The 26,200-nt window shown below is 37.2% G+C and overlaps 1 protein-coding gene across 1 annotated transcript in view; it reads left to right on the forward strand.

The window, feature by feature from the left end:
• LOC150077446 (serine/threonine-protein kinase BRSK2-like) overlaps window positions 1-26,200 on the forward strand; it is a 614,186-nt gene that overhangs the window by 566,333 nt on the left and 21,653 nt on the right. The gene's annotated exons all lie outside the window — the stretch shown is intronic.

The following is a 26,200-nucleotide window of genomic DNA, read 5'->3' on the forward strand; positions in this document are numbered from 1 at the left end:
CTCGATAACTCGAACTCAGTAAAAATTCCACAGGAATAATACTTTAAATTTCTTGTTAACTCGAACTGCATTCAATGCTATTCTCGATAACATGGCAGTTTTGCAATTTGATCCCGTAAAAACTACGTCAAGACGAGGTGTTTCTGCAAGCTAAACCCAAAGCAGAAGCACAGAGAGCCCATAAGCGGCACGTTCATTACATCACTTTCCGAGAGGTTCAGAGAGGTTCACTGAATCACTGTAATAAAATCATGTCGTTATTTGTTAATAAGTCTGACATGAAATGCACTTACAGCAGAAGTAATTCTGCCTATTTAAAATCAAAAGTTTCCAGTGCGGTGTAAAGATAAAAATTCATGATGAATGTTCGAGAGCGAATTTTTGTTGTAACATCCCGCATCAAAGGAATGAAGTTTTGTGAAATTAGGGAAATAATTTCAAGGAGATTTCATAGTCCCGGTCCTACAGCACTGGTGAATAAGTTCAAAAGAACTGGGTCTGTGCGTGACGAGGAGAGATGCGGACGCCAAAGGTCAGCACGTGAAAGCATTGAATCAATTCGAGAAATGTTCGAAGAGGACCCAAAATTATCAGTTAGGGAGGGTTCTCGAAGACTGAACATACCCAAGACATCAGTTCACAGAATTTTGCGTTCGACACTGATTAAACAGGCATACCACAGATGTGGTAGGCCTTTTTCATAAACCGTTGCATGACCTGCATGAAGAAGATTTTCCACGTCGAGCAGCAATGTGTGCAGAACTTATCGATTCAAAATAACAGCTTAATGGATGAGGCGACTTTTCACACTTTTGGTAAAATAAATCGCCACAATTGTCATATCTGGGCTTCCCAAAAACATCCCCTAAAGTAAATGTGCGGTTTGGGATGACGAAGTCAAAAATTTATGGACCTTTACCTTTTTGCAGAAGCAACAGTCACAGGAACTGTGTACCCTGATATGCTTCAGCAGTTTCTTGAACCCCAACTTCTTGATGATGGTGTTATTTCAAGTGTAGTCTTTCAGCAGTATGGGTCTCCATGTCATTACGCTAAAACTGTCCAGGAATACCTCAACAGGCGCTTTCCGAATCGGTGGCTCGTCACTTGAATTGTTTTGCTTGGGGTTTCATAAAATCAAAGGTTTATCGCAAGAAGATTCTTGATTTACCTGGTCTTAGACAACGCATTCGGGAGGCAATACAGGAAATTATCCCTGGAATGCTTGTAAATGTGTTCCGCAACGCGGCTGAGAGATTTTAAATTTGCAGGGACACTGATGGGGAATGTGGAAAGCACCAATTAAATTCTTCACCTTTTTATGTAATAATTTTTTTTTTCTGTTTCAAACTTGGACATTGTATAAAAATAAACTTGTAATCATGCTATTAAGTCATTCGTCTCACATTCACCAGATTTCACCAAAATACGCAGTGACTTTTGGGACACTGTATAATGAGATAAAAGTTCCTTTTATGCCATATACGCATATTATTACTTGTTCTTTCATTCAGTTCATTTGATTAGTGTCAGTCATTCTCTCATACACTTATTCTCGCTCATGCACGTCAACATTCATCCAATAATGCACACAGTCATTTATTCATCCACATATTCATTTGTTCACTCACTCAACCCAGGCTCCCATTCACTGCAACATTCAGCCATTTTCATTCACACATATTCAGTAATTCACATTTTCCACAACATTTAGTCTTTCACATTGACCACAACTGCTTAGTCATCCACATTTCCCCCACTAGTCACTCACTTTCACCAGAACATTCAGCCACTCGCATTCACCGCAGCATTCAAGTGCTCACGTGCATTGCATCATTCAGTCCCTCGCATTCACCACAATACTCTTGTCTTTCAATTTTTCAAATCATTTATTCACAGCCATGCATCTACTCACTTCCTAGCATTCATACTTGCTCATTCACAATGCTACTCACTTCCTGGCATTCATACTTGCTCATTCACAATGCTACTCACTTCCTAGCATTCATACTTGCTCATTCACACAAGGATACCACAGTGACCCTCAGCTTACTGTTATTTTTCAGCTGAGAGGTAGCTCCGGCTACAGCCACCATTTAGCTTCCTGGTGGTCTTATCGGTTATTTGGTCAATTTAGGTATATTTATCCAAATCAGTTTTAGGACATGTGCTATGATGGGGGCGTACCAGTCTGCCCTTATTCCCATTCGGTCACGTAGGGTGTTTTCCTGTCTCTAGGGTCCCCCAAAAATTGGTTAGGGGGCCTACCGAGGAGGAGTCAAGTTTAGCAGCCTTGTCTGGTATGTTTTGCCATTTCAGGTGGTCATGTCAAGTTAATCTTATCATACTCTGAACTTGGGGAGGGGCATGGACTGATTTAGTGAATTAGCGATGGATTTGGTACAGGGACTAGTTGCAGTGCCTGTCTCTGAAAGTCTCTCCTGATTTCAAATGCTTTTTGGCAAAGTTTGTGAAGGCCTTATAAAGGCTCTCCTCCATTATAAATAGGCGCTCTTAGCCCCTAGGAAGGGGATCAATTTCGGTAATAAGCTGGTTTCTTTGGTTTTCATATATTGTACAGTCGTACAATATACGAGGATTGGGCGCATGTGAAGGACATTATTATTTTATTATTATTATTATTAGCTATATGGTGCTCCTTGCACCATAGCTATTATTTTTTTGGCTGGTGCAGCATAAGCCTGAGGCTTATGCTGCACCAGCCAAAAAAAAAAAAAAAAAATTCTGAATTACCCTGAGAGAGAGAACAAGAGTTAGAAATAGAAGGGAATCACAAAGAAAGAGAAGAATGATGATATCCAGCTCAGGACCCCGGGTGTGTACCAAAGCCCATACACACAAGATGCGAGTCCCTAGGACATGCCCAATCAGGGGCGTTCCTAGGGTATTTGGCGCCCGGGTGCGAATCAAAATTTGGCGCCCCCTTTAAAATTTTCTGCATATGTGTATGTAAGTTTCAGGTTGTCAAGCGCCCCTTTAACGTTGGCGCCCGGGATCCCGTGCACCCCTTTCACCCTCGGGACGGCCCGGCCCTGTGTCCAAACTTTCACCACAGGTACAGTGCGGGTCATCAGTCAGTCCCAAGGAAGAGCCAATTTGACATTGAGAGACCCATGACCAGTCAATAAATAGGTTGTAAACAATTGGAGCATACCACTTAAGTGGCTTAGGGCTAACTACCTGTGGTAGAAACTTTATGGTTTGTTTGTTTGCTATTTGGTTTTTAGGAGCATTAGCACCTAAAGCCATATTGCTCCGGGGATATGCGGTGGTCATTCCCTGACCTTTCCGCATCCTCCGTATTTGGTGGTCACGGGCTCGAACCCCGGTCTAATCAAGAAGCGTGTGCTACGCACTGCTGCTCCTGCACACCTGGCTACGGAAGCGCCGGAAACTTTATGGTGAAAGCACCTTTCGTTTCTTGCTCCCATTCGGTTTGCCATATTTAATGTAGTTGGCTGGCAATTTGTTTTCTTCCAGCCCTGATATCACTGGCAAGTTTTGGGGTAATTCCTAAGTAGTTCATGGGTAATTTCTTCTCGTTTTTGAAAGATACCGATCTACAGGACAAACACCAACTACATCCCTCTCATATTCTTTCGCTTTTTTTTTTTTTTTTCACATATGCATTGTATGTATTATATGCTGAGTGTTGTACTATATACTGATGTAGCCAGATTAGTTTTCTTACAGTTTCTCTTAATCGTTATTGAATGACTTCGGTTCATTTGTCCACATTGCTGGTACTTACAGTGTTTTTTTTTTTTTTTTTCTTCCCTTGAGCAGGAGATCTCTGCGCTGTTGAATTAGGTTTCCGCCTTTGGGTGTGGCTTATCTGTCTTCATCTGAGGACCAACAAGGCTGATAGTTGAGATCTCCCTAAAGGCAGTTGGGATGAGTGTACTGTGGCGGCTTTCGCCTCTTCTAAATTGCTAATTCACAGCGTCTAGTACGAATGCTACAGATTCATACGACGGAGATGAACAAATGTTCCTCGTGCAGCCTAACTCATAACTTAAATACATACGTACAGGCAGCTCACCATATACACCCTCCCATGTTGCATTTTTTTCCCAGATAGAAACGGGATCTTCCGAGACGATAATGCACCGTGTCATCGGGCTCGCACTGTGCAGCTGTCACCCATTTTGACTGACCTCCAAATTCGGCTGACCTCAATCCAATAGGGTTATTTTGAAATAGAAAGTGAGGCGCATTGACATGCAACAGTCTTCTACCCCGACGCTGTGGAAAGCCTTGGAGGTAACGTGGCTGCAGATCCCTTCGGACGTCTTCAGACATCTAGTGGATGTCAGAGCGTAGGCGAATAGCGACTGTTATCCGTGCGAAAGGCGGACGGTATTGGGTAGGTGGTCACAAATCAGTGATCAATGAGTGTATGCATTTTACACTCATCGCCCATACACAGCTATAATTAGGAATGAACAATATACACTATTCTGAAATAGGATTTAATTTACATCATGTCAAAGGGCTGGCCCCAAAATTTTAGGGGCTCTGTTCAAGGGTCCCTAAAATTTTGGGGCCTAAAATTCAAGTTTAGGGATCCTGGGATCCTGTACAAAACTTATGGGGTGTGTTTTCGTAATACAATCGGACCTCTATATAACGAAATCGATCGTTCCCTTGAAAAAAATTGTTATACAGAAATTTCGTTATAAAGAAATATGATCTTTTCAACAGTGAAAAATACTGTAAATTCAGAAATATGGTAAAAGATTGGGAATGAATAAATTTTCTAACATTTTAAAACAATTTATTAATATATACATATTAAGAAATGACTGCTTACATGATGCCCACAATTTATTAGTACACTTTGAAGAATTATGTCGTAAAATATTTGATTATTTTTTGTTGTACACTGAATTCTACTGTACACCATTCATAAAAACGTTCGCATTTGTTTAAACTTTAAACACTCAGATATATTTTCTGTTACATTTTCTTCCCACTGAAGCCCTCGATGCAAAGTTTCAAATGCTGCCAACATTTGTTTGGAAGGTTTAATATTGCCCTCATTTTCATCCAACTCATCGTCGATATTGTCACTAGTTCTTTAAATGCGCTACCAAAATGTTGGGAGTCACTCGGATTTCAACTACCATGACATCATTACCAACTCCTAAAAATTCGTCAAGAACAATTTCTCCACTGATCAAACCTCGCTTGGATTTCTTCCCAAGATTGCTCAATGTCTTCTAGTAGTTTATCCCTCTCATCTCCGTTAATTCTTAATCGCTGCTTCCGTCATGTCTTGACTCCACACTTTTGCCAACTGTGATATGCACATCTACAAATCTATAACAGAATCTATAGGTTGGTTGGTTTCTATTCTCAGTATAATTTTTTTTCAGTATGCGCCTTCGGTAGTGCATTTTCAAATTCTTGATAATGCCTTGTCCATTGGCAGCAGTTAAGACGAACTATTCAGAAGGAATAAAACAAGCTTCACACGTGCAAATTTCGAAATTACTGAGTGAAGGTGGGCAGGGCTGTTGTCGGCAGTCAACGCGATTTTTTTGTTTTCTTTCGTCATCTTTCTATCGAAATTTAAAATGCACTGCTCAAAAATTTCGCTTGTCATTCAAAGTTGTTTGTTGTAGTTGCAGTCCAACTCTAACGACTTTACTCCTTTGAAACATCGGGGTTATTTAAAATAAATAAATAAATTTTCTGTTTATACTCCGGGACGACCAAACGGTCAGAGGAGTTCGCATGATAGATTGAATACAAGAAACAGCACCGTATTCAGTAGTCACGGGCTTGAACCCCGGTCACTCAAGCCACGTGTACTTAGGCACCCTAGCGCCTGACCACTAGGCTACGGCGGCATTTACTTTTGCCTATTACCAAAAGCTTCAGTTTTTTATTACCAGCCATATTTGCAACCAGGAGTGTAATTCTCTCCTTACTATTTTTACCAGCAAAACATTTGTCACCTTTAAAAGTCAGTGTCTTGTTCGGCAAACATTTAAAAAATAGACATGTCTCATCAACGTTGAATATGTCATTGGACTCGTAGTCCTCCATAACTTTTTTCAAAACTGTTTCTTTCCAGTGGGAGTAGTCTTCTTCAATTGCAACTCCACTTTCATCAGAAATAGCTTTTTCGAGTAAGCCATGACGCTCTTTAAATTTGTCCAGCCAACCAGAACTGGCTTGGAATGTTTTGTGCCCCAGAAAAGATGCATACTCCATAGCCTTTTCTTTTATTAATAGCCCTGATATCGGCATGTTTTGGTCTCGAATCAACTTCATCCACTTAAAAACTGCTTCATCTACATCTTCCCAAAGGCATAATTTCGCACGCTTCCGACTGGGTCTCGTTTCCTCAAACAGTTTGAGAATAGAAACAGGGTTTTTCAGAATGGTTGATGTCTGTTTTAGGATTTTATGGCGCATTAGCATCTAAGGCTATAATGCGCCAAGTCAAATGAGAATGGTTGAGACAGTACTGACAGGGACATCAAATTTTAAAGCGATTTCTTTTTTTCTTTTTAACGCCGCGATCTATACTATTAAACACTTCCACTTTTTTTACACTACACTCAAGGATTTCCGTTTAGATACTGTAAGGTTACTTGCACAGCAGTTAAACAAAGCTGAAATTAGGGACCACTTGTAGCTACCATGTAAACAGAGACCGGTGAAATTCAGTGAAAGTGTGGATGACTCATTTCTTCGAAACAACAGATGAATTTCCGGGATAAAGGAAAATCACTCTCTCCTAATTCTCTAATAGGATGCTTACGGCAGAATAGGTTGACCAGAGCCAGTGCCCGCGTCGGGAATATGCCTGCCTTAAGCTTTGCCGATGGCTGTGGACAGCTGACCAGCGGGACTTCTCAGCATAGCAGTGTATAAGTTCTATAGCAGGGGTGGCCAACAAGTAGATCGCGGCTTTAATATCGGTCGATACGACGAATTTTAAATACTGTATATATAAAAAATAGATTAGTCAAAATCTAAATGTTATTATTATGCGCCCCACTGCTTACGCTTATTACAAATCTGTTGAACCACGTGACTACTCTTGTCGCTACGCAGCCACTAGGCTTGTCTAGTGGAAATTCACACAGTTAGGTGGAGGAGAGCATAGCATATGTGTCGAATTCTTATTTGGCTTACTTAATAGTAATAACTGGACAGTGCTTATACGTTAATTTAATACCCTTTGATTTAAAATGAATACTACGAAAACGAGTAAAACGTATCATTTTCATCAAGAGTGCGAACTAGAATACTTTTTTTCTATGATAATAGAAAAACTGTTTGATTTGCAATGCTTCCGTGGCTATACCCAAAAAAGGAAATTTCGAAAGGCACTTCAAAACACTCCATGGTAAATACCAATCGGATTTTTCGCCTAATAGTGACCTTAGAAAAAATAAATTAAAAGAACTTAAATTCAGATTATTCGCGCAACAAAATTTCTTCATGACACCTAATTTACAATCTAAAGCAGTAACTGTAGCATCATTTAAAGTGAGTAATTTCTTGCAAAAAAGTGCAAACCATTTTCTGATGGTCAATCCATCAAAGACCCATTTTGAGAAATAATAGATTCTCTTTTTGAAAATTTTAAGAACAAAAATGGAATTAAAAGTGCCCGTCAAGATCTGCAATTATCTTGAAATATTGTGATGCGACGCATCGAAAAAATTAGTAAAAATGTGAGCGAACAATTAAGTGCTCATATTGCTAATTGTGTGTCCTTTTCTTTCCAACAGACGTCAGTGATATAGCTCAATTGCTCGTTATTATTCGTATGGTTTTCGATGATTCTGCCACTAGAGAAGAACTGCTGGGTACGGTTTCGTTAAAAGAAAGAACTAGAGGTCTTGATATATTTAACGCATTCAAAAATTTTATTGAAAAAATTAAATTACCACTATTTAAGCTCGTATCAATAACAACAGATGGAGCCAAAGCAATGACGGGACATCTTAACGGATTCATCGCATTGTGCCAAAAGGATGGTGAATTCCCAGATTTTTTGAGTTACCACTGTATCATCCACCGTAGCCGAGTGGTCAGGAGCGGGAGTGCAGTAGCACACGCTATTTGAGTAGACCGGGGTTCAAGCCCCTGACTGCTAAATACGGTCGATCTGCCAACCCGCACTGGACCAGCGTGGCAGATTATGATCCATTTCCCTTAGCATCCTGTGCTTCCATCCTGTAGTGGGTTTGATAATGGCTGCAGTTTACATCCACCAACAAGTGTTAGCCAGCAAAACATTAAATACTAAAAGTGTTATGGACATAGCTTTCAAAATCGTGAATTCCATCAGAGGACAATCTCTTCAAAGGAGACTGTTCAAAATGCACCTCGATGAAAATGAACCAGGTCCGACATTACACACAGATGTTAGATGTCTGAATCGGAGTAAGTTTCTACAGATTTAGAAATTTGCTGAATGAAATTAAAAAATTTGTCGATCAAATTGGAGATGATTATCAGCAGCTGCAAGATATGGTGTGGTTATGTGATCTGGCTTTTTTGCCGGATTTTACCAGTCAATTAAGTGATCTAAATTTGGAATTACAAGGAAAAAATAAAAATGTGGGGTGACATGATTAGTAGTATTTTTTCATATAAATATCAATTTTTGGCAATGGTTAAGGATCTCAAAGAAAAAAATTTCGATCATTTTGTAAATATGCAAGATCATTTGCAAAAATATCCTGTTTTTGAATTTAATAGTCAGAAATATGTTTCTGAAGATGATTTTGAAACCAGATTCAGCGATTTTAAAACAATTGAAGACATTGTTCAATATATGTCTTGTCCATTTAAGGTCGACTAAGATACGAAACAAATTGCAGAAAAAAATCGCCGAGATTTTTCACACGGAGAAAATATTACTTGAAAATGAAATTATTACATTGCGAAACGATATCTTCCTAAAAGTCAGGTCATCAGAAAAAGACCTTTGGAAATATGTTTTCCGAGTAAAGTACAGTACTGTAAAAAATGCAGTGAATTTTTTAAATTCCTGTTTTGGTTCCACATATCTATGTGAATCGGCCTTTTCGTATTTGAAACAAACAAATTCGAAGAATCGCTCTACTCTTAACGGACTTGCATAAAGAAGATTCTTTATGGTTGGCCTTATCACGGTATATCCCCGATTTTGAAAGCTTGGCAGATGACATGAAGACACAAACTTCATGTAAATTAAAATTTTAAATACGTATGAATTTAAAATAAGAATTCTGAATTGTATTAAATTTTAAAATTCATAAACAACATTTTTGAATATGTGTTGATTAACCTTTTTAACCATGTGCAATGAACTTCTTGAGATGGTAGATCGCGGCACATTCTTAAAAAAAAAATTCGATCGCATCACAAATTAAGTTGGCCACCCCTGTTCTAGGTTTTACTTCTTTTTAGCCATTGCTGATCCACTGCCGGATCAGCAATGGCTAAAAATAAATGGCTAAAAAGCTGTGGTTGACCAGTTTCCTCCTGCAGAAGTTTACAGGCATCATTAAATTGTAAAATGTTTTAGCTCTTAATTCATGTAATTAAAGCCTTCAGCTATTAAAAGCTAAAGGGATTAACGCTTAATCCTTTTAGCTCTTAAGTCGTGCTTTCAACAGCATTAGCTTTATTGCCTAAAAGCTAGAGGTGCGAACAATGCGTACCCGGGTTTCTCGAAATCAGTTCGTTATATGGAAATTTTCTTCGTTATACGGAAACTATTTTCAATGTAATGACCAAGGTAAAATCAAAAAAATTCGCTATATGGAAGTTCGTTAAAGAGACGTCCGACTGTAGTGATTTTTTAATATTTTATTTTTTCAAATTTTACAGCTCACGATAATGTGGGCAGCCAGACATTAAGACGGCGGTAGGCTCGTTGATAGAAATGCGGAAAAGACGCGGATGATATTATTATTCAGACCATTTGGGCGCCCTGTTCGACAGAACAGGTTGAACATGCTTGTGGTTGGCGTTGCGTCATGAAGAACAAATATAAATACCACGTGTGTGTCTTTGTGGCAGATCTCAGCAATATTTTTTTCTTCAGCGAATTTAAATATATATCATTATTAAATAAATATATTTAATAAATAGTTTTGAATGTCCACATTTGCTCCTGAAGTAGCTCTATCCGTCTGAAACTGTACACAACTTTTTTCAAATATTTGCGCTTTCAAACGAACAGTTTCAATCAAGATATTCATGTGAATATATCAAGGCATGTTCTATATCAGGGTTTCCCAAAGTGTGGTCCGCGACCCGGTGCCGGTACACGAACAACTTATTTGAAATATACCTACATAAAACTATAAGAAAATTTCCTTATTTCCTTTCCTAAAATATGTCAATTTAATGTAAATAATAAACAAAGAAATTAATTTACCCATCCTTTATTTATATTTACTGATGTTGATGAATGCTGTACCTAATTGCATTATTACTGGTATGTTAAATGTCCTAATGGTAGTGTCGTTATTTCCTGAACCTACGAGTATAATTATTGAAAATACAGTATATTGATTTATAGCTATAGGTGGATCGCGAAAAAAAAATCTGCAAACACCGGTCCGCGCTTGAAATAGTTTGGGAAACCCTGTTCTATATCATTATTTTTTATACGCTGGTCGGAAAAAGCATGGTCACACACAGTTCTCAACGCTGTATTTTTATAATTTAATTAGTAATAATTGCTTTTCTTATAGAAAAAGGAAATATTACACTTAATTTCTAACATTGGCATTCCATTCCTCGTTTTGAAAGTAAAATGTTACGAAAGCGAAAATACCCAAATTTGACTAATTTTATGCTGCTAAACACAAAAATCACATTAAAATTGTCAATTGACTCTTGTTTTCGAATTACAGTTGGGGTCTCATATTAGCGAGTTATTCTAATTATCAACTACGGCTCTCGGCAAAACGCATGGCAACACAACAGTTTCAGTACCACATGCTCTTATCACGTAATCGCCAACGGTCTCCTCGCTCTGCATCACGTGATAAGTTGTTGTCGCATCAAATACGTCTTCAACTCTGTTGCAGTAATCCTCGAATATGGCAACCTACTGGGTGATTTGTTCTCAACGGTTCTTCTCTGTAAGATTCCTACTTTAGGAGCAGTATTTGTGTCCTGTAAGATTAATATTCCCCGTAATTGTGTGAATAGTCCGGATGACTTCTGTTACATATGTGGAGATGTCACGTTATCTTCAAGAAAGCGTCCCTTAACTCGAGTCATAAAAAAGGCCTACTTCTTGTACTTTTGATGTAAAGTAGGCGATCTGGCCAATAACCAGGCTCCACACACAAATGCTTCACTACCTGTTCAATCACAACTCGTAGGTGAATCGAAAGGGACGTTTTATGCCTTTCGCAGTGCCCATGATACGGAGGGAGCCAACAAATGATGTCACACACTGTTGCTTCTGTATGGCGTCCTACATTAGAAAAGGGATGACGATAAAGAAAAAGTGGGCAGCGATGTACCCATATATACAATTCGTCCCGTGCCTCAAGGTGAAGTACTACCTATTCCTGAACCACCCGACCATTTTGTATACACTCTGATGAAAATGGCGCCACTGATGAACATCAACTTGATTTACATGAAGAACAGCAGCCGTCTATGTCAAGGGATCACCATTTTGTCCAAACCTTTATCCCCCTGAACCACATAAGATCACAGAAAGTGAGCATAATGACCACATTAGGGATCTCGAACTGGCGAAGAATAAGGCAGAACTTTTGGCCTCGAGGCTACAGCGGAATCTGCTAGATCATTCTGTGAAAGTGACAACATTTCGTACTCGAAATAAAGACTATGATGAATTCTATCAAATAGAACTCACTGTTTGTAAGGATGTTGATGGACTAATGGCGCAATGAACACAAGGCCTGTTCCTGAAGGATGGCGACTATTTATTGACGCTTTTAAGGTTAACCTTAAGGCTGTGTTATTTCACAATGGAAATATGCTGCCTTTATTTCCTCTTGCGTTTGCCGCCCACAAAAAAGAAACATGAGCAAACATGGAGAACATCCTCTTAGGCGTACACTATCAGAAGTATGATTGGCAGATATGTGGTGATTTAAAGGTAATCGCCATTTTATTAGAACTACAAAAGGGTTACACTAAGTACTGTTGCTTTCTCTGCAAGTGGGATAGTCGTGCCAAAGAGATGAACTACGAGAAGAGGAGTTGGCTCAACGAAAATCATTAACACCTGGAATGAAGAACGTAGCATTTGAACCTCTGGTAGATCCAAATAAAGTTTTGCTTCCACCACTCCACGTCAAACTGGGGCTCATGAAAAATTTCGTGAGGGCTTTGGAAGTGAACGGTCCTGCATTCACATACTTGCAAAAGAAATTCCCAAGACTTAGTCCAGAGAAGATTAAGGCAGGCATTTTCATTGGTCCGCAAATAAGGCAACTTTTCAAAGACGAACAGTTCGAATGTACCTTTAGTGATAGCGAGAAATAAGCGTGGAAAGCCTTTCGAAATGTGTCGACTGGTTTTCTAGGAAATGTTAAAGCCGGCAACTACAGCAGCTTATGAAAAATTCATTATTTCTTACAAAAAACTGGGGTGCAACATGCCATTTAAGATGCATTTCTTGCACTCACACTTCGATTACTTCTATGTTAGCCGATTATTGTTGGATGGTGAAAAGGAATGCTCCGGAAGCTAAATACAAGCGAAAGGCAAAAAAGGTCCCGTGTTTGATACAGGTATCTTTGCAGCTACATCTTACTGCCATATAAATAAAAAATACCTTGTATAAATATAAAAAAATACTTTTTTTCGAAAACAATAGCCAATCTGTCATTTTAAGCACTATTTCTTAGCACCCCAAAATTTATAAAGTAAACTTACTTTCATGCCCGTAACAAGATAGGACTCAAAATTCAGTATAATCTAATTCACAAGTATTTCCTGAAAATTATAAAAAAAAAAAAATATCTACAGAAATTCAAGTCTGATGTCAATAAGTATCCTCTTTCATCTTCTCAACCTTCAATCCACGTACAGTACTATTGGTTCTAGTACCTTTCGTGTTTGGGGGCTTCATAAAAAATAAAGTTTATATAATCCCTACGTTACTCCAGTGATATGAAATTATCTTTGCACGGCGTTGTGCGATTCTGTGTCTGCTTTACAGAATTCCATTTACTAATTTTACACGCACTATAAGTTACCAAATCACAGCAACTTGGCAAGCTTTCATTCACTGAATACTATGCGCGATGCAGACATCGCTCTTTTAGTAACCGTTCCCAAACTATCTTTATACACTACATCCCTCTGTAAAGCGCCGGCGAAAATGAACTAAAATTTAATTAACAGTGCTACAAACATGTTCCATTATTCGCCTTAAAAAAAAAAAAAAAAAAAAAGTACTGGTGCTATGAAATACTCTGACTGGAAAAATGCATTGTACAGTGTCACGAAACGCCCTGCTTGCTCCACAAATGAACAGTAAACGGGCAAAATCTGCCATTTCTCGGCTACTTTAAAAAAAAAAAAAATTTAATGACTACTCACAGGTCGTAATACATTAAAACAGTTAAAAAATGGTTGCGAAACTAGACGGAACTTGTACAGCTCAGTATTCATCTATAGTAATAACATGACATTTGCGTGTTGAAATCATACCGCAGTTCACTATAAAACAAATAAATAAGAATTTTTAGACTAATTAGTGTTAAAATAACAAAGTGGTAATAATACTAAATTAAAAGTAAATTCGTAAAAATTATATTTTGCTTAATTGTCATTTTTATTTATTTTTGAAAATCTTTATTATTACTCCAGCATTAAACTTGTGAATAATTTGTTTCGAGAATGCTAAGAAATCCTGCAGTTCGTTACGCAAACGTCCGGAATAAATATTTTTACCGTTATGCATGTCAAATGAAGGTCACTTACTAGCAGTCGATATAGCTCATCTATTATTCCAATATGGATTAATGTCCACTTGGACATTAATTAAATACAAAATTAGAATTACTCTAGACTTCAAAATATATATTTGGAAGTAATTAAACAGAAAGAAAGGAATATTATAAAGTAACTATAAAATAAAAAAATTTAAAAATATATTATAAAGTAAGTAGGAAATGAATAAACACTATAAAATAACTATTAAAAGTAAAAATCGACTTACCAGCAGTAAACACGTAAGCTACTCATAAGCGGAGAAAATCAAAAATTACTTTGTTAACGATTTAATAACAAAATATAAATCAGCAATCAATCAATATAAATAAGCAACCAGGTCACAATAATGTTAAAAATAAATGATAAAATAAACTAGTTAAAATTTACGTATTACAACAAGACACCAAACCAAAGTACAAAAGACAAACACGACTACACTACTCCACCTACAGGGAAGCTTAGACTACTGATGAAATTATTAATAATTTATTTTAAATTAATAATATCAGATCTGCCTGCTAATTTCTGACACACAGTGACAAACAACTGACGATAGTGTTCTGTGCTACTTTTTTGCAAGTCAGTACCTGCACTCAGCAATGCTTTCAACCAAATAGCAGTTTATTATTATTATTATATTGTAATGTATTATTATTATTAACCAGGAAGGCCGGACCTAAAATATGTCTTTTTTTTTTCTTTCTTTTTTTTTTATTTACTGTTCCTTTTCAAGTTACTGCAATGGTAGTTTTAAACAACAAAGTGTTTTCACAAGAAAATTGAGTTTTCTGACTAGCTATTTCATTCACAAATTTTGAAACCAGAATAAGGAAGGTGGAGTGACAAAACAAAATTTGAAGGAAAATAACTGTACATAAAGGTTAAGTTTTACTATTTTTGGTTCACCAGGATAAAATGTGAATCAATGATTGGAAATAAGATAATTTTTTTAAATTGTTATATTAGAGTTGGCCAACAACAACCTCATTCATCTGTATTATGTCCATAAAGTGTTTGTTCTCTAGTGGATTTTCCTGTTTTGCTGGGCGAAAAAACCCAAGCTTGTGGGAGGAAAGACCTTGTTATCCTCGCCTGAGACCAACTAACTCAGCCACGGAGTGAAAAAGGTGCATAAAAGTTCCTTGTGCCATTGACAGGATTCAAGCCCGGACCTTTTCCACCTGGACACATTTGGAAATAAGATAATAAAACCAATCAGAAAAAATATAATTTTACTAAACAGCAGATAGAAAGCATGCAGCCAACAAAGCAAACATAAGTTCTTCACATAAATTCACAACATACGTAAATAAGTTTACATTTATACTCCAATACACCCACACAAGTTTACAGCTTGATCATATAACCCTCACCTGAGACTGGCTAACTCAGCCACAGTAAGAAAAAATCCTGCCCAATTGTGCATGTGCAAGTTGTAGTATATCATGTGCATTCATGGTCTGTATATTCATCAAGTTATAGATATCTCTCTTTAACTTGGCAGTATAATTCAAGTACCCTTCCTCTGTCCAAGACTAATGAGCATTTCTTATTAAATTCTTAAGAAATTCTAATAATTTCTTAAACAGGCATTTCTTATTTTTCATATTTCTGCCAGTGCTTGAATGATTCCTTTACTTCATATGTGCTTCATATAAGCTTAAAGCGACAACATTGTCAACTTTGAGGAGTTACAAAGCCTTGCATCCCTAAACAACCCCAGGGACATCATCCATTCCTGGATTAAGAACGTGTTTTCAACCACCTCTGCAGAAAATATAATTGCTCCCCCAGATAAATGCACTGGAATAAATAAACAGTTCAAAACAAACTTCTCATTTCTCAAAAGTGTGCAAAAAGTAATGACCATTCCTGTCCTTATGCCCAGTGCAGGATTAAAGCCCGGGCTAGCAGGGCCCTTGCCCAGGGTGCCATTCTTTAAGGGGTGCCAAATTTTACAAATCAGGAAAAAAATAAAAAATATAAAAATATATATATATATATCCTTTGTAAAGGGGGCACCAAAAAATCTTTCTGCATGGGGCACAAAACTACCTTGGTCTGGCACTGTTTATGCCCATGGACAAAGCTTTACAGTAGAAAGGGAAACCTTGCCCACTACCTTCTAAGTAACACACAATATAAATAAATAAATAAATTTTCTGTTTATACTCCGGCACGACAACCAAGTCAGTAGAGTTTACAATAAATCGTCAATACAAATATTTATCGTATTTTAGTAGTCACAGGCTTGAACTCCGGTCCACTCAAGAAACGCATGCTATGCACTCTCGCTCCTGACCACTGGGCTACGTCAGGCCTAAAAAAAAGACAGTATATTTTTGCATCGGCTGGGAATATTCAGCACTCATATCTCACTACAACACAGTAAATGAAATGAATCAGATATACAATACTGCACAGAAGCCAACTCAAGTTAGGTAATTCTTCAAACCATGAAACTAATAATTTCATGGCATTATTGCTGTTGGCAGTAACCACTGAAAACCTCTCAACTGACCTTCCCCACAGTAGCAATTCTGAATAATACCAAATTAAAACTGTTAGAGGAAATAACAGGTGTAAACTGAATATTAAAACCCAAATTTTCAGAGGTAGCAACAGAACTGAGACTCTTGAATACCCAGATGATCTCACTGGCAAGACCCATGGACCTCACTCACTCTCTGCTCAAGGCATCTCTTTTCTACCAACAGGCTCACTCAAAACAAACCCAAATGATAAGCTAAATTAGTCAAAAAAAAAAGAGAACATGGAGGACCACAGCACAATACAGATGCCAGAAGCTGCCACTACAGGAATCAAAGCACTATGGCTATGTTTATGAAGGTACATGAAATAAAGACTGATGTAAGGAAAAGAAGTTCAAGATACCTGGCCTACTCCCCATTCATTCTCTCCTGCTACCCATATAAAACCCTTCCTGGATCAGAATCCAAGAACTTTCATAAGTCAACAGTATGATCATCAAATGCAAGAGAAAAACACAAGCCTTTAAGCCAACTAAAAATATGAAAATTCATATAATTGCACACAAAACAAACATAGCAGAGGAAACAAACTGTCTGCACAGTGTAATTCTCAGTTGATATGAGGTTTTTAGGGAAGGAGCTTTTCATAAATTGCATTCCTTTATTTTTATATCCTATGATCTGTTAAAAATCTATTTTACTGTACCTGTTGTTTTGAAATTGGGCCAGAGTACTTTAGAAATGTTGGCTACTGATTGAGAAACCTGAATCAGTAACTCAAATCATTCAGCTGAATGACAGACTGAGTCATCAATAATTTCAAATCGCTCATTCACAGTAATGCAAAGAGTAAGCTATGCAATCTGAAAATAAAAACAGATATTAATTAAATGTAATAACCACTTAAAAATAATTAATACATAATAAATAATAATAAATTAACCAATATGAACAGCATAAATATTAATCATAATTAATAACATCATTAATTAGCAATGAAATAATTACTAATTAACTAATATAATTTGATGGATTCCTGACTGACATAGCTGAATTGAGTGTTCATCACCTCCTTTTACCCCAATTTTAAATATACAGTATTATATTATGCCAGTCATTCCTGCACCCATTAATAATTTTTTTTTAAACTGAAATAAGCATCCTTTAGTTTTGACATAGTTTTGCCTTTTTTTTTTTTTTTTTTGTTTAAATAACTGGTTAGAAGCAACTAGTTAGTATGTTATTATGCAGAATTAGGATTATTTTCACTAGATAATGGTAGACTTGTGCATTTCTAATTTCCTTGAATAACTTCAGAGAATGAGCCAAGAGCAATAAAAAAGAACACCAATAAACAATTTAAGGTTGACTGAGATCGATTACATCCAGACTTAAAAGTTAAGTCTCAACAGGGTTAAGAATAACCTCACTGCAGCACAATATGATTTCCTTTTATCTAAAATTGGAGTCTCGGTGCGAGGTTAGCCTGTGCGGCCATTGCTCCTTAAAGCTCTTCAAACAGAGAAGTTTTTCCTGATTTATTTTCTGCTTTATTAGTTTAAATTGTCATATTACCTTATTTTCTAGAGTAGCTTTATATTCCTAGTTACGATACTTAGTTTAAAGTTTAACTTAGACAGAGATTTTGTAGATATTACTTAGTATCGGTAACGGTATCAAATCGACGTGTCACAAACCAAATTTTTTTTTTTTTTTTTTTTTAACCAAATTTAGTCGATTTATTAACCAACTGTTATATCAAATTATCTTCTATAAGTAGATTATAGACCTAGTCAGGAGCCTTAGTTTATTCTAAATTGAGATAGCGAGATTTGGAAGCTAATCAATACTTACGAGTCCGTAGAAATACCGTTCGTGAATTCCCGCCATTTTTACACGATAGCATAAGCTTAGTGTCGTATAGTGCATAATATAATATTGCCAATTAATCAGTAAATCTATTAATCTTGATAAACTTTATTGTCAATTAAATTGTACTTTTAACTCTATATATATATATATATATATATATATATGTAACGACTTAATCTAACAAATAATTAATACATAACTAGAGTGGTACACGTGATACGGAAGTTGTATAAAGGGAACTCGTAGAAAACACTAGATACCGAAAAAAATATATATATAACATAACTGTTTTGGGATATAACTTAAGGATTTAATTTTTGTTTTGAATTTTATTGAATTAAATCGGAATCATGACTCTGACCAGAGCAGCAAAGCAAAAGGCTCAAGCTAATGGGAGTGCTGTGGTTCAGGGGAGAACTGAGGGGGGCAGTTGCCCTCTGAATCACAGTCTATTAAAATGCACTGTTTGCTTGATGTTTGCGGAGCAGTCGGGTACGGGACATGATACTGCCAAGGGGGATGTCTTTGTGTGTGCACGATGTAAGGAGTGCAAGGAAATCAGGCGACAACTCAGCGTTGTTATGGGCCTTTATGAGAGCTTGAAGGACAGGGTGGATGCCCTCGAAGGAAATAAATTGAGGGGCCCATCAAGCTCTCAGCTGCCCACATCAACGCCAGAGCTTGCACTTGGTCATCAGGCAACACAGAAGCAGCCCCCTAGGCAGAATGCGCTGGTCCCACAGGAACTAGTAGTTGTTGGTGACTCTATTGTCAGGGAAACGGGGAACATCCTTTGTAAAAAGGATAGGTGGAATAGGACCAGCGTATGTCTGCCAGGGGCAAAGGTTGACGTTGTAGAACGGATATCATCTTTTAAGGGCACAAAAGGTGATATAGTTGTACACGTTGGCACTAATGATATTAAGAGTAGGAGACCGGCGGAATTACTTAGCAAGTACAGGTCACTGTTGAAAAAAAGCCGTGAATTAGGGTTGAACTTGAAAGTGTCTGCAATTCTGCCCAGACACGATAGGAGGGAGTATATGATGAGAGCCTTGTCGATCAATTCGGCCCTGGAGGGATTGTGCAAGGCTCAAGGGGTAGAATTTTTTTCAGCCTGGACTGTACTTGTTAACAGGAGAGATTGCTTCTACAGGGATGGGATACACTTAAATAGAAAGGGTGCAAGAATTTTTGCTGATGCTGTCGAGGCAGTGTTAGGTGGGTCGGAAAACTGCTAGTTGGGGGGGATACAAGGACTAATAGATTAACAGTAGCCAGTGGCAGAGGTGGAAGTGATTCTTGCACTGCTTCTATTGAAATGAGCAGAAGTCTGAAAAACAGGATGCAGGATATTTCAGAGACTGCTGGTAGTCATTGCGGTACAAGTAAACACATGGGTTGTGTTAGGGTAGCTAAGAATAGAAACAGGTGCATCTATACCTGCGTGTACACCAATGCTAGGAGTTTGGTAAATAAATTTGATGAATTTGAGGTATTGCTCAAAACATCAAAGGCAGATATTGTTGGGATATCAGAGACGTGGTGTCACACAGATATAAGTAATGCGGAACTGGAATTTGGGGAATACAATGTGTATAGAAAGGATAGACAGGACAGGAGGAGAGGAGGGGTTATGCTATTAATTAAGAAACACATAAAGTCCAAGGAAGTGAAGCCAGTCGACATCGATGGACAGGGCAGCGTCGAGTCAGTTTGGTGTGACATAAGCATAGGGAAATCAAAATTGAGAGTAGGAGTGTGCTATAGGCCTAATGACTCTGATGAGTATAATAAGATATTGTACAGGGAAATAGAGTGGGCCAGTAAATCAGAGAGTCTTATAATGGGGGACTTTAATTTCCCAGATATTGACTGGAATTTGTGGGTTGGTCACTCGCACACTAGCAAGGCTTTTGTGGAATTATTGGATGATTGTTTTCTACATCAGCATGTTCGTGAGGCAACGAGAGGGAGCAATACTCTTGATCTGATTATCAGTAGTGATTCCTCATGCATTAAGAACCTGCAGATAAATGAACCACTAGGTGGCAGTGATCACAGTGTGTTGAAGTGGGATTTACTCAAGGAGGTAACTACCATCAGAGGTAAAGGGAAGGGTTTTTGTTTTCGTAAAGGCGACTATGATGGTCTGAGACAGTATTTAAATTCTATACAGTGGGACCAACTGATGATGTTACCAACAGCAAACTCAAAATGGGAAGCATTCAAGGAACTAATCTTGGAGGCTACCAGGCTTTACATACCAACTAAGAAATATTGTTCAAGGTTTAGGCCTAAATGGTTGTCAGATGAACTAATGAGACATGTGGCAGAGAAGAAAAATGCATGGGATACATACAAATTAATGGGTGACATGGAAGCCTATGATAGATATAAGTTGGTCTGTAACCAAGTCACAAAGGAGATTAGGCAGGCAAAGGCAGACTATGAAAAATCCTTGGCAAAGGATGCAAAGAAAAACAGAAAAGAGTTCTTTACATACTTGAACTCGAAAAGGAAAGGGATGAATCAGATTGGTCCACTGGATATTGATGGTTCAACAGTTGAGGATCCTGCTCAGGTGGCTAACAATCTAAACGAGTATTTTGCATCTACATTCACGCATGAGGAGTTATTCAGGAAGGAGAATGATGTAGGTAAAGTAAACATTGGCAGTGAGCTGGATGATTTTGTAATAACTGAGAGGAAAGTGGAGGAGAGATTGTTGGGGATAAACATAAAAAAGGCACCTGGGGTGGATGGGATCTATCCAGTTATATTAAAGGAGGCAGCAAAGGAAGTAAGCAAACCCTTAGCCATAATTATGAGAGCTTCCTTGGACTCAGGGGAGGTACCTATGGACTGGAGATGTGCAAATGTGACCCCAATTCACAAAGGAGGTTCAAAGGCTGACACAAGTAATTATAGACCTGTTAGTTTAACTTCTGTTCCAGGTAAATTAATGGAGGCACTGGTTAAAGAAGCACTGCAGGATCATCTAGACAAGAATTCAGTTATAGCTCAGACGCAGCATGGTTTTGTTAAGGGCAGGTCTTGCCTGACCAATTTGATTGGATACTATGATGTAGTCACAAAAGAACTGGATGCAGGGAATAACTTTGATATTATATATTTGGATCTTGGAAAGGCTTTTGATACTGTTGCACATGGAAGACTGCTGCACAAATTGGAGCAGTGTGGCATTGGAGGCAAATTGCTGCTATGGATAAGGGGATGGTTGAGTGGCAGAAGACAGAGAGTGGTAATCAATGGACACTGCTCAACGTGGACTAATGTTATTAGTGGAGTTCCTCAAGGTTCAGTGTTGGGTCCGTTGTTGTTTTCGGTGTTTATGAATGATATTGATGATGGGATATCAAGTTTAATGTCCAAGTTTGCAGATGATACAAAGGTTGGCAGGGTCGTTAAGGACAATACTGACGCTATGCTGCTGCAACAGGATCTGGACAGGTTGAACAGATGGGCTGAGAGGTGGCAAATGAGGTTTAACATCGACAAATGTAAAGTGCTGCATATGGGAAACAGTAACCCCAGAGCAACGTATCAACTCTGCGGTACTACACTGACAGTGGTGGAGAATGAAAAGGACCTGGGGGTAATTGTGCAGGCAGATATGAAGTTCTCTGAGCAGTGCAGACGAGCTGCAAGAGTAGCTCATGGTGTCTTGTCAATGATATACAGGAATTTTTCTAGCAGGGATAAGGAGGTGATTATTCCATTGTATAAGGCAATGGTAAGGCCACATCTTGAGTACTGTATACAGGTCTGGAGGCCTCATTTCAAGAAGGATGTAGAGCTGCTGGAACGGGTACAGAGAAGGGCAACAAGATTAGTAAATGGAACAAAGGGTTGCTCTTACGAAGAAAGGCTTAAGTTTTGCAAATTACAGAGTCTGGAGACTAGGCACCGGCGAGGTGATCTGATAGAGGTGTATAAGGCTTTGAATGGTTTGAGCATGCTCAATGCCAATGGGATTCTTCATCTTTCTCAGAATAATCACCTCAGAGGGCATAAATTCAAATTGAGGAAGGACGGATGTCGGATAGATGTGCGGAAATTTGCCTTTGGCCAGCAGGTGGTTGGTTGGTGGAACCGACTTCCATCACTGGTTGTTGAAGTTGATAGCCTAAACAAATTTAAAGCTCAACTGGACAGGTATTTCGAACGAACGGAGGGGTGAAATGGGAGTGGGTTTTTTGTTTTTTTTGGCTGATGCTGAATAAGCTTGCTTTCTTGCATCATATGCCTCTGCTAATGCTAATGCTAATGCTAAATTTGATTATCATCATGTAGTTTGAGAAGTAGACATTGGATAGCTACAAACAAGGCTTTTGCTGACATATTTACCTTTAAAGTCCAAACAACTTTCCTCACACTTGCTTGGACCCAAAATTGATCAATAAACATTTCTGATAGCCAAGATTCTGTCCTGCTTTGTTGAATTATTTAAATTAGCAACCAGCAGCTTTATAGGAAACAGATTACACATTTTATTTTATCTTTTGATGAAAAGTCCTTAAAGCTGCTGCAAAGGAAACTCAATATCGGATTGGACAAATTTTATAAGTGTGTTTCTTTCATTTCTTGTAAAATACCATTCATGGAAATGAGGAGCATGTATGTACCACTGTAGAGTTTAAACAAAGGCTAAATATAGATGGCAATTAAAAACCACCATTGGCGATTAAAGCACTTATGATTTTGGGTCATAAATAGTGCCATTACTGTAAATAAGTGATGGGTTATTTATTTGTTTTTATTCTAACTCTACCTCAACCTTAAAGAATTGTTTTCAAACATTCACTAAGCTAAATGTTGTGTCATTAGTTTGTAATTGGGTACCTACTAACCAAAGACTATATTTTTGAGATCTCAAGTGATAGAATAAAGCCATGCTTTTTTCATTGGTTAAAAAATATATACAGTATATATTGCATTATAAGATGTTATTATTATCATCATTAGCCATATGGTGCAAGGAAGCCATTTGCTGCATCAGCCAAAAAAAAAAAAAAAAAAATTCTGAGTTACCCTGAGTGAGAGAGAAAGAAAAACACAAGTCAGAAGTAGAAGGGAATCACCAAGAAAGAGAAGAATAATGATATCCAGCTCAGGACCCTGGATGTGCCAGGCCCATATTCACCAGTTGTGAGCCCCTGATGTTCAGCATTTGTTGAAGAGTGTGAGAATTAAAAAAAAAAAAAATCATGATATTCAATTTAATTTTTGGTGACTGAAGGGCCAAATGAAGCTCATTATCTAGATGTAATTAGATATTGAATGTTGGTTAATCATTGTGTACACCATTTGTGGGTGTATGGTACTCAGTAAATTACTTTCATTAAAGTAAATCCTCGGTAATCCGGATTTAGCAATAATCCAGATTAGTGAAGCAAAAGATAGCCTTAAAAGAACAAAAACTTAGAACACAAATAAATGGAAAATATAATAAATAAAATATAGCTGATGAAAATAAATTAAAAAAATCACTGTAGAGCCTTTATTTAAAAACTATAAAAAAGACAATACCTTTATCTATCTATGGATGGATAAATGTATTGTCTTTTTATACATTTATCAGGCGGCACTGGCATCGCACACCAACAGTACTTGGTCCTTGCTGTGAATACCACTTAAATACAGCTTCTTCCAGCAACATCTCTTTTGGACTTTTTAATGTCTGTCTATTTGATACACTGCTTTTATCACTTCCCACATCAAATTTTAAAGAAAACGTCTTTATAGATTCTTTTTATTTTTTAATATCTGACACAGTCTATTGACCAATACCAAATTCTTCAGCACTTTTTTTTTTTTTTTGAACACCATTTCAAGTTGTTCTATCAATTTGAGCTTGTTAATGATAGTAACAGTAACATGTTTTCTTTTTATTCCACTTTTAAATTCTTTAGAGCCCATAATTATATAAAATGTGTTAACTTATGTACATATATATGTATAAAGAAGTATGCAAATGAAGCGATATAAGCAATAACATCCTTCCAACTCAGAATCAACAACGATACTGAACAACACTGAAGACAATGCATGTTCTGCTTCTCTGTGCAGTTAGAGTGACATCTGCCTTCCTAAATCCTGTGTCCTTCAAAGTACCCGACTGTGAACAAATTTTTTCATATTTTGATCTGGATTATCTGACATCCGGATTAACTGTAACCAGATTAGCGAAGGTTTACTGTATCTCAAAATTCATCTGTTCTTCTTCATAGGATAGAGAATTTGTTTTCCAACTAGTCTTGGTTGAGTCTGTTTATTTATAAAAAAAAGGAGAGATAGAGAGTTGAAGATATGTCATCCCATATTCACATGACACATTGATTGTTAAGACTGGCATGGGTGAACTGATACTTCATATTTTTTTTTTCAATAACAGTGTGGCATGCCTTAATGAAACTTAATGTTTCCTTTCCATGTGTTTATGCATAGATTTTGAAATTACAGCTACACCATATTTCTTACTGGTGTATAAAGTCCTATTATTAGTGGCATATTTCTATATTGACTTATTTAATCATTTTGTGGCTGCTGGCCTTTGTCTATATTTCTATTTTTATATATTTAGCTTACCTGCAGATGCTGCAATTACAGCATTTGCAGGTAAACCACCAATATAGAAATGAACACAAAAGCCAGCAGCCATAGAATGACTAGTTATCTGAGATTTCTAATTTAAAGGATATGTTTCAGATCCTTCTTATCATTAAATATCTTTTTTGGTTCAACAAGGTGCTGCTTGGTGTTTTATACTCAGGAAACTTAACTTTGTGATTGTCCACTGTTTTCATTTGTATCATTAAAAAAAAAACATAGACCCCACACTTGATAACCAATTAAATGAACAATTTGAAAGAGAAAACTCAATATTTGCTTTGAAAAATTTGATGTGTTTTTCTTTCAATCTGTGTAAAACACCAATCATGGAAATGAAGCATATAGGTTTCCATTATTATTATTATTATTATTATTATTAGCCATATGGTACAAGGAAGCCTGAGGCTTATGCTGCACCAGCCAAAAAAAAATTTCCGAGTTACCCCCCTGTGAGAGAGAGAGAGAGAGAGAGAGAGAGAGAGAAATGTAAAAAGACATCACCAAGAAAGAGAAGAATAATGATATCCAGCTCAGGACCCTGGGTTTGCCAAGCCCATACTCACCAGATGTGAGCCCCCGGGGTTATATATGAATGAAAAATAATCCTGATTCTGCATAATAGCATACTTTTAATAATTGTTTTTAACCAGTCAGTCAGTCTTTAAAAAAATTGTCAGAATGAAGGGAATGCTATTAAAAATTAAAAAGAAAAAAAATTAATGTACATAGGAATGACCGGCATGGTATGATGTATTAAATTGTCTGAAATTTCAGAGGGAAGGGAATGTAATTTTTGTGTGTGTGCAATTCATTTGAAATGTATACACAGAGATTATATCTGTCAAGTTAATTTGGTTAATTATTTCATTGTTGATTAATATTATTAATTGTAATAAAGCACCTGAGGGGGCATAAATTCAAATTGAGGAAGGACAGTTGTTGAATATATGTGCAGAAATTTGCCTTTAGTGGGTGGTTGATTGCCAGAACAAACTTCCATCTGTTATTGTGGAAGTTGACAGCTTAAATAAATTCAAGGCAGAACTAGACAAATTTTTGGAGTGAATGGATGGGTGAAATGGGAAATTTTTTTTTTTTTTTTTGGCTGATGCTGCATAAGCTTGCTTTCTTGCATCATATGCCTCTGATAATGCCAATGCTAATATCATATCTGTGCTGTTCTATAAAATTATATCTGTGCTGTTAATGTTAATTAATGTAAT

The sequence above is a fragment of the Mastigoproctus giganteus genome, chromosome 12 (genome assembly GCF_048544385.1).
Source record: "Mastigoproctus giganteus isolate SK-2022 chromosome 12, ASM4854438v1, whole genome shotgun sequence".
Taxonomy (NCBI): Eukaryota; Metazoa; Arthropoda; class Arachnida; order Uropygi; family Thelyphonidae; genus Mastigoproctus; species Mastigoproctus giganteus.